General features: G+C 36.8%; 1 long non-coding RNA gene across 1 annotated transcript; it reads right to left on the minus strand.

The window, feature by feature from the left end:
• Positions 1–742: 742 nt before the first annotated feature.
• On the minus strand, positions 743–7,523 carry LOC135154397 (uncharacterized). The gene is made up of 2 exons (XR_010293810.1): positions 7,179–7,523; positions 743–1,508 (listed from the first exon to the last, which is right to left on the minus strand). It is a non-coding gene; the product is annotated as an uncharacterized LOC135154397 (long non-coding RNA).
• Between the last annotated feature and the right edge of the window lie 1,740 nt (positions 7,524–9,263).

Here is a 9,263-nt window from a genome sequence, read left to right on the forward strand (position 1 = left end):
TTTTTGATACCCTTAATGAGTCCATGCGCGGACCGCGTCCAAAACTGAAAAAACACCCCTTTAAATGCGGTTTTTTGGTCACGCGTGTGTACAGCAATATATTTGACTGCCCCCCCCCCCCACCCGGGGAAACCAGTGGTTTAGACACCAAAATCACATCTCCCAGGCCAAAATGAAATACCATGGTGTAGACACAAAAACATATTTCTGGATATTGAACAAACTATGTCGAGTTTTTTTTAAAAGTAGCAACAGCAATTTTAGACTCCATTTTTGGAAGCCATCTTGGATTTGTGGACACACCAGACCACTGGCTGTCCTTGTAACTTGTTCCAATGTACTACTTCACCCTTAAAACCATTGAATAAAAACCAAATTAAAGCCACTTAGATGAATTGTGGATTTTCAGCCTACGGCAGCCATTTTGGGCGCCATCTTGGATTTGCCAGGGACACTGGATGGCTTATAATTCATTCTAGCCTAAATCAATTTTTTTTAATTCCGTATACCATGGAATATGAAACGAAATAGGATTCTAGGGTGGATAATGTATCAGGGATGCGGATTTTGGTAGATTTTTAGTATGTTATTCCTGAGGTCAAATAGTACAAAAAAACGCTGAAAATCATTTGTTGCAATTTGTTCAGGGTAAGGGTATTTTTGGTCGTATATTGACCTGTCTATTAGGAACAAGTGTGCATTGCAGGACCAACAGGAAAGAATATGAGACATACTTCAAAAATCATAATATCATAGGTTTATTTCTAGAAAATGGATATCACACATTGCTTCATACATACATGTAGATACAAAAATAGAATTACTGGTCAAAACCTTTCGGAACAGTATTTTTTTTTTTTTACTTCAGTCAAATTTCACTAAGAATATATACAGATTGTACATGCTTTTAACATTCTGGTCTGAAAATTTCTAAAAAGGTTGAAACTATCATTGAATTCCCATAAACACAGGGAAACACAAGAAAATTTCTATGCTGACATTGATAAAATAGCCAAACTCTAGAACATAACAAATCATTTTTTTCACATTAATTTGCTAATTAATAACTGAATAGGTAATTAGGAGTTCTAGAACTGTACATCAACTAAAGACATCATTTTTCTATCCTTAAGAGTCACCTTTCTTTCTTTGAATATAGATTTATGTTAGCTGTGTGTCTAAATATAGACAAAGAGTTTGAAACTACAAAAATATTTTAGTACCGTTATTCAGCACGTATGGGTATTTAGTCATTTTGTAAGCCAAACTAGAACGCAAGTTGGATAGAATGGCCAAGCTGGTCCTCTCATCTCATCAAGACAGCATTCATTTCTTCCTCATCTTGGCTATACAACTTCAACTTTTCTTCTTTCCTTTATTCCATTCCATGGCATGAAGTTTAGATTTCATTGCTTGAAGTATATCATGAACAAGTGATATAATCAGCTCAGATCTCTATCAATAGTAAGCCCTCTCTCATCTTCCAAAAGAGTCTCCACTCGTGTTCTCTGCAAAATAATGAAAAAACAAAACAACAGACATTATTCACATTGATTTATCGACAAATTCAATGAAGAATGCAGCCTAGAATGTGACTCTCAGAGCTGCATCAACAGAGCAGGCACGATTCTACATGTAGGGGTAGCTTTGGGGACTGAAGTTCCTCAAAAATCGTTGAAGCCCCTCCCCCCCCCCCCAAATAAATAAATAAATAAAAATTTGACTACAAGTACAAAGAAAAAAAAAAGATATAGACTATAGAGGCCCTATATGTGTACATGTATATAAGTATTGACTAATGCAATGTTCCTATCATGTCATCAAATACTCTAAAATTAAAGCTTTTACTACCGGTATTCATATTTTGAATTTTCTTGCTGGTTGCTACATGCTACCTTGCAAAATAGCAGCTATTACATTTATTTGGAAGTTCATAATAAAGCGCTCTCAATGCTAAGTTCCACTTTTAAATGCTTTGGTCACACTCCCTCCTATGATTTTAAATAGGTTGGTACCATTAATTAACACCCCATTCCCTGACCTATTCTATTATACCTTATACTACGTTCAAAACTCTCTAAAATTTGAAAGTAGCACATTTGACAGTAGCCGCATGGTGAAATCAGTATAATTTCCCACGTACACTAGCCCTATAATGCCTAGGATAGGCCATTCCCATTGTATTGAACCAATGTTGAAAATTTTCTCAAGCCCCCAGAAACCCCCTCCAAATCGTTTGTCTAGAACCGTGCCTGCAACAGAGTAAATATCTCCCAGTTGACCAAACAAAATGGCCCATATTCTGAAGTCGGGTTTAACTTAAACCATGGTCTAACTTTGTGCTAAAATTATGGGGAGCCAAAAATGTCACAAATTGTTAACATTGCATGTTCCTTATGTTTACCTTGATCTTCCCTAATTCTTTCATGGTGAAGACAATTATCTTATTAATATTTGTCAGACAGTAAATAATGAATCGAGAGTGAAATTAGCTGATACATTGATCTTCTATTGTTATGTATTCATGTCACAATTGACTATACATAATTAAACCACAACTTTAAATGAGTGTTTAAATTAAATACAACTTCAGAAAACAGCCCTTTGCGTATGATAACTGCAAGCTTTATCATTAATTAACATGCTTCATATACGTAAAAAACAATCCAACATGTTGAATCTCTTAGGACAGTGTGATTGGATACGACTTTCAAACTTTTCACCATACTAATTGTATGTAATGTCACTGTCATAACCTTTTTAATCAATCTAAAAAAAATAAGAAAGAAAAAATTCAATAGATTTCCTGAATCACACTATGCAGTTAAATTTAGACTTAAGTTGTAATGGTAAAAATTTCAAGAAAATGACCATCCAAGTGTTGTTAAGTTGTTAAAGTATACACACAAAGAAAATTCACGAAAGTGATGATTATAGACAAATTATATATGAATGGAAAGGTCTTGTCTTTTTATACACAAATATGTCACTAAAAAGTCTTATCGATGTCGTGGAAATGCAAGAAATGAAATTATTAGAGACCATTCTAAGCCCCCCAGCCGCCCCCCAGACCGACAGTTCACGCAGTGAAAACAGTCGAGAATAATGACGTCACACAATAATCGAGCTCATCATCCCTCTGTGCATAATACACTGAATCACCTTACTGACCTCTTCAATATCTTCCGAATTTACCGTTTTCTTCATGTAATGTGACATCCGAATTCTGTTTTCGACAACTTCAGACTATAAGGGAACCAGAACTGTGTTATTTTGCCCGTTTTTTATTGAATTGTGAACTGGAAAGATCGATTTTGTCCACTCGACAGTCTTCGTTGTGTTGCTCTACTAACTATTGAAAAACTCCAAGCTGCACGGTCCCATTCACTTGCTCCCGATGCATGTTGCAGGCTACGCTGTTTGATCCAGTCAAAAGTCAAGGTAAGCATGTTTGGAAACTGTACTTGTTCTGACGATGCATTCAGGTCAGATGACAGATACAGATCTGATATAAGTTTAGAATCATGCATTTTGGCATAACTACTATTAAAATTAAAAAGTTTTTATTTTAGAAATAATGTTTTTGTACAATTCCACCCAAGGCAAGGGTTCATTACATGCCGCCACGCACAGAAAAATCAAGCCATAGAAGTCGTGTGTTGTGGACCCAAGAAGTGAGATCCCAGACGCCTCCAGGCTAAGCACGCGCGACCCACTAGTTAGAAATCCACTGCCAAACGCGGTTCGTGGTGCGGGGTTAGTATACTTAATACGTGTGAGTGGCACAATTCCAGCAGATTTTTTCTTCAGATTTCTAAAACTGGTCAGGACTCAGGCAGGCAATTAAATTATTTAGGAGCACTGAGTGGTATGGACCATGGCTGAAAATCTGCTGTTTCAGAGGAATGTTTAAGTTTTTATTATACACAGAATTATATCACCATGATGCCGATGTCATGAAGCCAGACAAATTTTCAGCAGTGATTACCCTGATTCCTGGCCAAAATCACTCACACGTATTGCGAGGTTAGTATTAGTATACTACTAGTACGTATTGCGAGGTTAGTATTAGTATACTAACCACGAACCGCGTTTGGCAGTGGATTTCTAACTAGTGGGTCGCGCGTGCTGGGATCTCACTTCTTGGGTCCACGACTTCTATTGCTTGAATTTTCTGTGCGCGGCGGCATGTAATGAACCCTTGGGTGGGCCAAAATTAGAGTCTGGTGTTTCTTTCTGATTAGAGTGTTGCTGCATATATGTATGCGTAATGCCTTCAACAATGAAGATAAATGCAATCTTTGTAATGACACAGAGACTCAGAGAGCACCGTACCTCAAGTGATGTTCGTGTAGTCTCCACTTCACTACTGGAGTACTGCTACAGCCTACACTACGCTACACACTTACCCGGGTAGGTGTGGCGTACATGTACGTTAGTGTAGCGGTAGTGAAGTGGAGTGGGGCCTACACAAACATCACTTGAGGTAGAGCACCAGTGTTCTGAGTGGAACTTTTCAGGTGTCTAAACCTACTATCATTTGTTGTTGACCGGGAATTACATGCCACCGCACGTCATCAATCATCACGATAATTAAATTCATACTTTGATTTGATTATTTAAACTATTTCTTTTTTTCTCTCTTCTACACACAGATCTGCACAATTGCTAACTCTGGTGACTTCTGGTCTCTGCTTGCTACCTCAATCTGGGAGATTCCATCATGTCCTTTTACTATGATTTGGATATAGCCATTTTTTTCTTCACTCTTTCCAGGACCTACGGTTTGCAAGTTGTGGAATGATAATGATACAAAAGAAAAAATTTCTTTATCAATCTTGGAAACAATTTTGAGCACAGTTTTGGAGAGAACTAAGAAATTTTACTCGGACAGGAATACAGCTTGTCAAAAATAATAACACACAATTTAAAACGAAAGAACAATTTTAATGTTACTAGGGCATTTTGCGAGAAATGTTATACTCAATCACACGTCCCAAATCAAGGGAAAGTCCTTTGATTAAACATGTAGTTGAATTGCGATTGCAACTCGACCTTATTACGCTTAAATTTGAATTTAAGACTTTCGCTTGATTTGCAATTGAACATAAGTTTCTTGCAGTGCCCCATAATTATGTTTTGTTATCAGATATTTAACGTGCTGATTTTTCTCGAAAGGTATAATATATTTGTCCTTTTAAACGGTATTTGAATATGGGTACGCCTTTTATTTGTTTTCCACAATATTTATTGCATGTATGAACAGAAGTGAAATATTTATTGTGAAGCACTGTGAATGTTGTGTGATGGTTCATCATCAGACTGAAAGCCTGGTGGATGTGAGGAAGTGGCCTGGATGAAAGAAAAGTGAACATGTGTCCAATTACTGATTTGCATATTCTAAGACAATTTTGTTTCTGGATAAATTTTGCTATGCATTCCCTACATTAAGAGTAAAGGAGAAGTCCACGCAATCAAAAATTCATTTGAATTTAAAGAAAAATAACAAGATATTGCAGGAAATTTCATAAAAACTTTGATTCAAATTTATATAATTACTATTTTAACAGTTCCGTAAATATAACCTATTGTGATCAGATGAAGAGTTTCCTATCGTCAAATCTGCAAAGAATAAAAAACAAAATGCCACAAAAAATAGAAACGAATGTGATGTGAGTGACAACTCTAATTTGCATATCATTGTTTTGTGTATATGACTGTTTTGAGTAAAAAGAACAAGGGAAATCACTCTATTCAAATAATTTTTAGTTGATGTGGACTTGACTTTTAACTCTACCCCTCCCATCCCAAATAAGAGTAGAAATAATCTAATCAAGAACTTGAAAATCAAAAGCAGCAATTAAGAAGCAAGATTTGATAAATACAGGTCTGAATAGAATTTCACAAGAAAATAAAAAGAGAAAAAAAAGATGGGTAGGGACGGGGAAGGAATAAAAAAAAAATACCCAGAAAAAAAAAATCCGAGTTTCGAACCAGGGTCCTCGCACATGACAAAACAATGGCCAACGCATTTGGCCACAGACCATCGCCCTAACAGGAAGGCATTTTTAAGATATATGAAAGAAAGTCCGCTCGCCGCTGTTTCCTAATAATGCTTCGGTAATTCAACTGCAATTTCAGTCATTTCGCGATGGATATTGCCGTGTTTTTTTTGTGATTCCTGACTTTGCTACTTAATGAAATTTCATAATATTTGTTCAGTCATAAAGAAGAATGTCTATGCTTTATATTGACTATAACATTAATGTGACGCAAGTGTGATTTCTACGTGAAAATATGCTTTGTTTATTCACCTATATTTCTTGAAAAAAAAAAAAATTATAAGCTAAATATCGGTCACCAAAATACGTTAAATGTGCACTTTTTTTCACTGTTCAGTAAATTCAAACTTTTATCTATATAACAAGACCAATCTTAAGAGGCATAAACAATTCTAAGAGCAAAAAACGCTGATGGGAAAGATCGTCTCCAATGGGCTGCTGTCAGCTCAGCTGCTCACTGCTCATTGTGTGACGTCACTCAGCTGGAGCTCGCAAGAGGACCGGTGGAAGGCAGAAATATGGCATGAAAATAAATCATTTTTGAGAGCTGATTTCTGCAATCTCTGATCACTATTTTGAAAAGTGAAGTTATATATCTGATTAGTAATACTTCCCCTTTACAATGATGACCACATAAAGTCATTATAAAATACTTTTGATTCTTTGGATGTATACTTTAATTAACAGAAATATTATCTGAAAAATGATTCTAGTGTAAAATGAGCTCAAGAATTAGCAAATAGACATGGCATTCTGTCCATAGACATGAAGCAATATAGTCCTGTGCCCACATGTGCATTTCAATATCTGTGTTGGCATTTCTAGCAGGTTATATTTCATTACTTCACAAAATACATGGTTGACATGAGCTATACATGGTTAACATGAGCTATGACAAACTTTACTTCATTTTATCTACATAATGAAAGAGTACCTTGATTTTACAGACTTAACCTCAAAATTATTGCTCACTGTGACTAATCTACTTTTAGCTTCAACAGATATAATTCCATGTTTTGGGTTTCTTTAGTAAAATTCAAGATGAAAGCTCTTTACCTCTAGCTTATCCAATGAATATGAATGACTGTTTTTGGTATGTGTGGGACCATGACTTACCTCTAACTTATCCAATGAATCGGAAGGACTGTTCTTGGTATATGTGGGACCATGGCTTACCCCCAACTTATATCCAATGAATCTGAAGGACTGTTCTTATCTGGTGGGTGTTTCATAAAGCTGTTCGTAAGTTAAGAGCAACTTTAAGAGCGACTGGTGTTCCTTTCTTATTGTAAATGGTATATTCATTGGCTATAGTTTAGCGCGTAAGAAATTATCACCAGTCGTTCTTAAAGTCGCTCTTAACACACGAACAGCTTTTTGAAACGGCCCCCGAGTATATTATCCGATGAATCTGAAGTACTACTGTTCTTGTCTGTTATATGTGGGACCATACGGCTTACCTCTAACTTATCGGAAGGACTGTTCTTGTCTGGTATATGTGGTACCATGGCTTACCTCTAACTTATCCAATAAATCAGGACTGTTCTTATCTGGTATATGTGGTACCATGGCTTACCTCTAACTTATCCAATAAATCGGAAGGACTGTTCTTGTCTGGTATATATGTAGGACCATGGCTTACCTCTAACTTATCCAATAAATCGGAAGGACTGCTCTTGTCTGGTATATGTGTACCATTGCTTACCTCTAACTTATCCAATGAATCAGAAGGACTGTTCTTATATGGTATATGTGGGACCATATGGCTTACCTCTAACTTATATAATAAATCGGAAGGACTGTTCTTGTCTGGTATATGTAGGACCATAGCTTACCTCTAACTTATCCAAAGAATCGGAAGGACTGTTCTTGTCTGGTATATGTAGGACCATGGCTTACCTCTAACTTATCCAATAAATCAGAAGGACTGTTCTTGTCCGGTATATGTGTACCATGGCTTACCTCTAACTTATCCAATGAATCAGGACTGTTCTTATATGGTATATGTGGGACCATATGGCTTACCTCTAACTTATCTCATAAATCGGAAGGACTGTTCTTGTCTGGTATTAGAGGTGGGCTATAGAGGGTGACATTTTCAGAACATGCTCATCACACCTTAGTTTGATGAATTAGTGCACACTGACACCATAATCAGAAAAAAAAATGAAAAAAATCTGAAATCCAGGGTGCCCCGGCCGAAAAACCCGAAAATCCAAGATGGCCGCCGGATTGCCTAAAAAAACATGTTTTTGGCCATAACTCAATCATTTTTTCATCCCTTAGCCTAGTTTTGGTGTCTAAACCTATGTTTTGGGGGTCACTGAACCCATTTATAGTATTCATTTTTATATATAAGTGTTAAAATTCATGTTATATCAATATTTAATCAACTTTCTACTTATTTCCCCAATATGCGAATTCTTACAATATTGATTCCAATAGATGACGTGTGCATCACAATTAACAGTTTAAGCCTTCCTTTTTTCCCTTCTTGTCTCATGCCCATTATCCCAAATTTTATATCCACTTTGTTTTGTTTGTAAGTACATGTATGCACAAGTAGTTACAGCACAGCTCCCTTCATCACCGCATGTAATGTACATGCATCACTATTACCACTCGAGCTCCTCATTACTACAAACATCAAATAGCACCATCCCTTAACAGTCAGCACATCCTAGCTTCTACACTTGTTGTGTGTGAGCCACACATGTGAGGATTTTGATGCAGGCAATATCTCTACCCTTGTTCAGCATGAAGTCAAGTTAGGGCTTCGTGAAATTTATTGCATACATGCCGACCCTGAAATCCTTCCTCAAGAAGAGTGTGGTCATAGCAGCATTACAGGCACTGACAAAACTAGTAAGTTATGACGGACACTAATCATCCATGTAGGAGACCTTCGAGTGTGAGGTTGCATCTGCAGGCAAAACAAGAACAGCCTCTTCAATGAACATCGATTTGGTCTTATGGCATACACTGCTGCAGCCATTCTATATCACATCCCGGAGTATGAGGCAACATTGCAGAACACCAAATCCAAGTTCAAGCCTGCCATCTGTACCTTGAGTGTGACTTAATCATGATAGTATTGAAGGTATTGGCCTGGTTCACATACTGCATAATCATCCCATTCCTTAACATGGTAGAAGTTAGCTCACAGAATGATCTAGTGACCATCATCCCACGTCTGCATGA

This window comes from Lytechinus pictus, chromosome 1 (assembly GCF_037042905.1).
Source record: "Lytechinus pictus isolate F3 Inbred chromosome 1, Lp3.0, whole genome shotgun sequence".
NCBI lineage: Eukaryota > Metazoa > Echinodermata > Echinoidea > Temnopleuroida > Toxopneustidae > Lytechinus > Lytechinus pictus.